This window comes from Watersipora subatra, chromosome 3, assembly GCF_963576615.1.
Source record: "Watersipora subatra chromosome 3, tzWatSuba1.1, whole genome shotgun sequence".
Lineage (NCBI taxonomy): Eukaryota > Metazoa > Bryozoa > Gymnolaemata > Cheilostomatida > Watersiporidae > Watersipora > Watersipora subatra.
The window spans coordinates 61,130,986-61,136,985 of NC_088710.1; positions in this window are offsets into that span (position 1 = coordinate 61,130,986).

Genomic DNA, 6,000 nt, shown 5'->3' on the forward strand with positions numbered 1-6,000 from the left:
TTCTTGGATACATAATCCAGTAAACTAAAGCAATTCTGTGATAATATCTGATAACCACCTTAGATTAAAACTATAAAAGCTATGAATTGTTGCGAACAAATCATGAGCCATCAGGTCTTTATTTGCCACCCTCTCCTATCCCTATTCTCTCTTTTCTTCTTCTCCAAAGAAGTGAGAAGGGGAAAAGAAAGAAGGGATAAAGGAAAGGGGGAGGGCAAATAGCCCATCCACTCAAAGAGCCAGACCCTGGCTAGGTAAATAGACTAATATCATGCTGAACTAAACATGACTAAATATGATGAGTATGCAAGTATGTCTTAAGTCAAAAATGAGACAGAATGATTATTTTACAGCTGGCTATGTAACTGGCTAGGTCACCAAAGCTGAAATGTAATGATTGTATCACCAGCATCGTAGATGTTACCAACTATGATGTAAACCAAGCAACGAGTTTCCTAATCACAGTTAAGAATCGTGGTGGCTTGACTTTGTCTTCGCCTGTGGTGATTGAGGTTTGCAACCACAGTGAGAAAGTGACGAGAATGTTGCTTAGTAGTGCTGGATTGGTGAAAAGCTTTCCCAGGCTAGCACTGAGTGCTACCATGGAGAAGTTGCTGAGGTTCAACATCATGCTATTGTTTAAAGGTTGACTTGCAATAAAATTCACATTACAGTTATTTGGTATCAAAAGATTCACCATGTCTTACTCTGTTGTGTTGTAGGTGCCAAATATGTGGAAATGTGATTACAAGCTCTTAAAAGTTAAAAAAACGAACAGTTAATCGCAGCCACATGAGACCGCCGTAGTTTGGATTCGCTTTCCCAAATGGCTCAAATGAGACGTAGTTGTTACAGGATGGTTTCTGTTTACACTTTCATGCAACCTCATTCATCAAAATATTTTTATAAATGTACTTCACGCATTCAATAAAACCATATCTATTGTTCTTACGCGTCTGTTTTATTGTCATTGTAATGCTGTCACTTTTAGCACTGATATCTTATAACTTACCGTAAAAAATTGTGAAACTTTTTAACCTTAGCTCGAAGGAGTACATATCATTGTCTGATAATCATGACGAGCCTGTTGGTCACCTGTGATAATCGGAAAGTGCTGCAAAAATTATTTTCGAAGTATTGGGTCACGTGATCAGATTATGACTTGACGATTGAATAATGCCAAAACAAAACTGTAAAGTAGCGAGCATCTATATTTGATACGGGGTATTCGGTAAAACCCGAAGTGTCTGTCATAAACTAGTGCTACGATAAGTTTTATATTTAGCTTTTTATTGGCTTTTCAATTCTCGTGAGAATATCACGTGACAAGACGATAACCAAACTGTAATGACTACGTCATCAAAATAAAGAGATTCCAATCTACGGCGGCTTTTAGTTTTTAAGCTTTTTAATGCTTGTAATCAAATTTCCACGTATTTGGCGCCTACAACACAACAGAGTAAGGCATGGTGAATATTTTGATACCAAATAACTGTTATGTAAGTTTTGTTGCAAGTCAACCTTTAAGCTACAAAGAACGGTCCACCTCAATACTATTGAGGCATTTACAATGAGGGCATTCTGAGGAACTTAAAAGCGCGTCTAAGAACCTTCAATCCAGCAAATTTTTTTTTTTTTATAGTTTCTTTCACTAATACCAGAAGCTTTAGAAAAGTGATGGGTTTTTGCTCTCTACTATGTTGGGTTATCTACTTCTATATTTGTAAAGTATTTCTTAACTAATCTCTTGTTGATTATAATAGCAGTTGAAAATAAAATCTGTAATAAAACACTACCCAAATCAAGCCATTAATCTATCACCCATTGAATAGCATTGATCCACCAATGTCTAGCCATAAATTGTAGCTTGCATCTATAAACCAAGCCACAAAATATAATTATTGGTGAGATAATGATTTCTTTTATTTTAGTTTATTGATGTCACAGCATTAGGCTGTAATGGAACTATCTCTTAACCTTAAATGAATAAAACATCGCACGTGCTGACCCAGTCCGACCTGATCTTGGCTCTCATTGTTGACCCCGAGTCTGGTCTGTCCCTGCATTCCTTGGTCTCGTTCCAGCTCTAGCTAAGAAAGCCATTGATTCCATTTCCCTGATCAGATCAAAACTTCACAGGCTCATCATATTTCGTCATGTTTAGTTCAACATGATATTAGTCTATTTACCTAGCCAGGGTCTGGATCTTTGAGTGGGTGGGCTATTTGCCCCCTCTCCTTTCTCCCTTCTTTCTTTTCCCCTTCTCCAAAGAAGAAGTGAGAAGGGGAAAAGAGAGAATGGAGATAGGAGAGGATGGCAAATAAAGCCCTGATGGCTCATGGCTTGTTTGCAACAATTTATAGCTTTTATAGTTTTAATCTAAGGTGGTTATTAGATATTATCCCAGAGTTGCTTTAGTTTACTGGATTAGCTATCCAAGAAGGTTTTTATGTGAAAATAAATGTGATTTTGTCAAATTCTCCTCATAGCTCCATTGTTAACAACAGTGCAGTGAAGCGTGAGGTACAATACAATGACGTTACGTCATGCTATTTAAGTCTGACAGGCTTTTCCCCTATTGGTCAATCTAGGTTTATATATATATAAACCTAGATTGGCCAATAGGGCCATATATCTATGGTCCCTACAGTCATTAATTAATGATTATGAGCCAGCTTTATCATAGTCAGTTATGAAAACACCGAGTCAGTTGTAGACTGCTGGTTCTAGATAGAACACCCCTAGTCTATCAGGTATTACTCATCATTCAGCTTTACTTTTTGCTTTAGTAAAAACTATCATATAGATGTCGGCAACTTGTTTTATTTTCTAAGCATTGCTTTTTAGATATGAGGCTCCAACTTTTATGTGTGATAATGCTCTTCAGCCAAACTGGACTCTCTCTGGCGGTAAGCTAACTAACCATAAAGTGTTTATAACCTTGTTAATGGAAAAGGAAATTTAGAGCTAATGTATATGCTTTAACCTGCAATACCAACTTGATAAACGTCTAAAACAAACTTTGATAATAAAATATGTCTGTCTGTCCAGTACATTGTACTTTAACTAGAGTTTTATGTCTTGAGATGTTATGAGCAAAATAAAAACCCTATTACTCTTCGGCTATCTTACTAACTTAGACAAAAATTGTCTAAAACATTTGCTTTTCTTTCATGTCTATCTTTTTTATTAAAGGATAACAGAAAGGTGCATTCTGGAGTTTATAGAAACACAACTGAAGGAAACTTAATTGAAGCCTGGAATGAAACAACAGCTGTTAGTTTTAGAGCTTGCTCCACTCAGTGTTTGTCAATTCTCGAGGATAACTGCTACTCTTTCGATTTTAATGAAGGGAACAGAGTTTGCAAAATTTCTCATCTTCCTGCTGTGGCATGCAACGAAGTTCGGGCTCCCTCATCCTCTGTGTACAATCGTATTTCTTCATCGTCAGCATATCATGGTAACTAGAGAATAATAATTATCTTTTCATTCCTAATTTAGTCTGTTGATCTTTTCCATATATAAAAAATATGAAGTCACTTTTTACAATTTTAACAATGAACATTATTCTGAAAGTTCTGAGCAGATTTTAAAATTAAAAATACGCAGTTGAAAGAGTAACATGAATTTATGTAACTATCAAAACACTGTGTCTATTTTACAATGGCCTACCAAAATGTTTCTTAATATTCATGCCAACTTGTACGCATGTGTTAATTCTAATGCTCTCCAATATATATATATTAATATATATATATTTTTTAACTCTTTCATAGCTAGTTATATTCCTTCTTTTTTTAAACGTCTTTTTGTTACCTTTCAAAACTTTTTTATTACCAGTAGCTTATCACTTGTCATCTTAGTGGTAGTTGGATGTAGATACATCGATGTATTTTTTTTCAAGTTGATTGCTTGTGTAGAGTTAGTTAACTCTTTTGCTGGGCCAACAACATAAACATAGTTTACCGGGTTGGTGGAAAAAACACCTTTTACGCTATTTTTGGTAAAAATTGATAAAGTTTTGGTCTAGCAACAACAAAAAACGTATGATGACTTTTACGTTTAAAATACGGTCGTGAAGATATTAAAGAAATGTCAACTTTAGAATATTTGAATATATAGAGAGAAATCATGATAATGGTAGCTCGGACCATGATAATGCTATATCTACTTGTGCTGTTGTTGTGAACACTAGCAAAGTGCTTCATATTAGCAACACCAATACAAACAACACCCCTGCTACTAGCTCTAACACACCAATTACTACTACTGAGAGAACAGCAAATGATGTATTCATCGTCACACAACCTTTTAATGGTTGCAAAACTTTACAACTTCGGTGGTGACAAACTTTCATCACTCTACAATTATTTCTCTCACTCAGTGTCCTACTTCACATCCTCTGGTGATATTTCATTGGTATAGTATTTTGATTACCTCTTGTTTGCTACTGATCAAGGTGAAAGTAATTTGTAAAATCTTATCGATGCGTATTCTAATAAATATTACGAGTGCAAACAAAGATTGGAGTTCTGCAACCATAGTCCAAACTGCATTTCTAGAGAAGTGCTACAGTGGAAGGGCAATTATAGGAATGAGTTTAATTATAACAAGGGTTTTGTGAAAAGCTCTAAACAAAGTAACTCTTACTTGAATAAAAATCATTCCAGCCAAAACCACCCAGTAAATGTTAGCTCAAACAATGTATGGTTATAGAATGCTGACTTTATTGGTTTGTTAAAATGATTCATCGACTTTCAGACACTTTTCGGAGACTCTTACTTGCCAAAAGGTTAAACATGAGATATTTTGATCTATTTCAGATTGGTTCTAAACTTTGATACTTTTTTAGACGCATAGTTAACTGTGATTCCCAAATTTGGGCAATTTTGAATGTTTTATTTTCTTCAAATTCTATTACATGTATAATAACTCGGTCAAAAAGGTATAAAAGCATTTTGAAATATTTGTTATATTTACTGATAGATGAATTAACAGGTTAAATGTTCTTTATTTGTTTGTTCTACCAGATAGGATATTATAGTTATGCATAAGATAATGCAGTTATGCTAATTATTCAATGTCGGTTTGCTCAAAGGTTAAGTGTATCACTGTGGCTGAATAAATCAGCTTGTTAGAAGGATGATATTTTCTGTCATGAACTGATAAGAAAAATGTGTTTGAAAACTTTCACAGAACTACAAGCCTGATGCAGACTATTATTTACACAACTATGGATGACTATGTAGATAAAATAGAGTTGGTCACAGTCTAGATATGCAATGAAATGTTAAAGTACAGATGTTACAGCAACCTTTGCCAGATTATGTTGCCAAAATATTCCTTACAAAAGTGTAAACGTAAAACACTTTATCGAAAGTCCTGAAACCAACACTCTCTTGTAAGTCATACTTTCAGGTGTTGATGGGGGCAAAAATAAGAATAAAGCTTGTGGCCAAAAACTTTGTGTGAACCCCAGAGGAAATGTCTCTTGCAGCTCTGGCAGTCTGATGTTAGAGGACATGGTAGAGCTAGTACAGACGTGCAAAAGTATGTATGCAAATATATAGAGTAGATATAGACTTGTTTTATTTTTGAGAAATAGTTGTAGTGACACCATTTGAAGATGTTAATCCTGTGAGTTAGAATAGGAATCTAATGGCGACTTTAATATTTTTGCCATATCATAGACACAAATAATGCATAGTTTCTGAGGTTCCATTTAAAGAAAAGCAATGAACAATGTGTTTTTTGTCAAACATGATTCATTGGTGAGTTTAAGGATATGGTATATCATCAGAATGATACATTCTGATACTGGTTGTGTCAATATGTGAAGATTGAGCAAAATTTCTAAAAGATTTTGTAGTCAATGAGCCTGTATGTTATTCAAAGCATTGTTTTCTCTTCTGAAGCTTTTATCTCAAGTTTGAACAAAATTTTTCAGGCCTTTGATTTTTTTTCTCATAGAAACAATTAATAATGTTTAAATTTAAATAC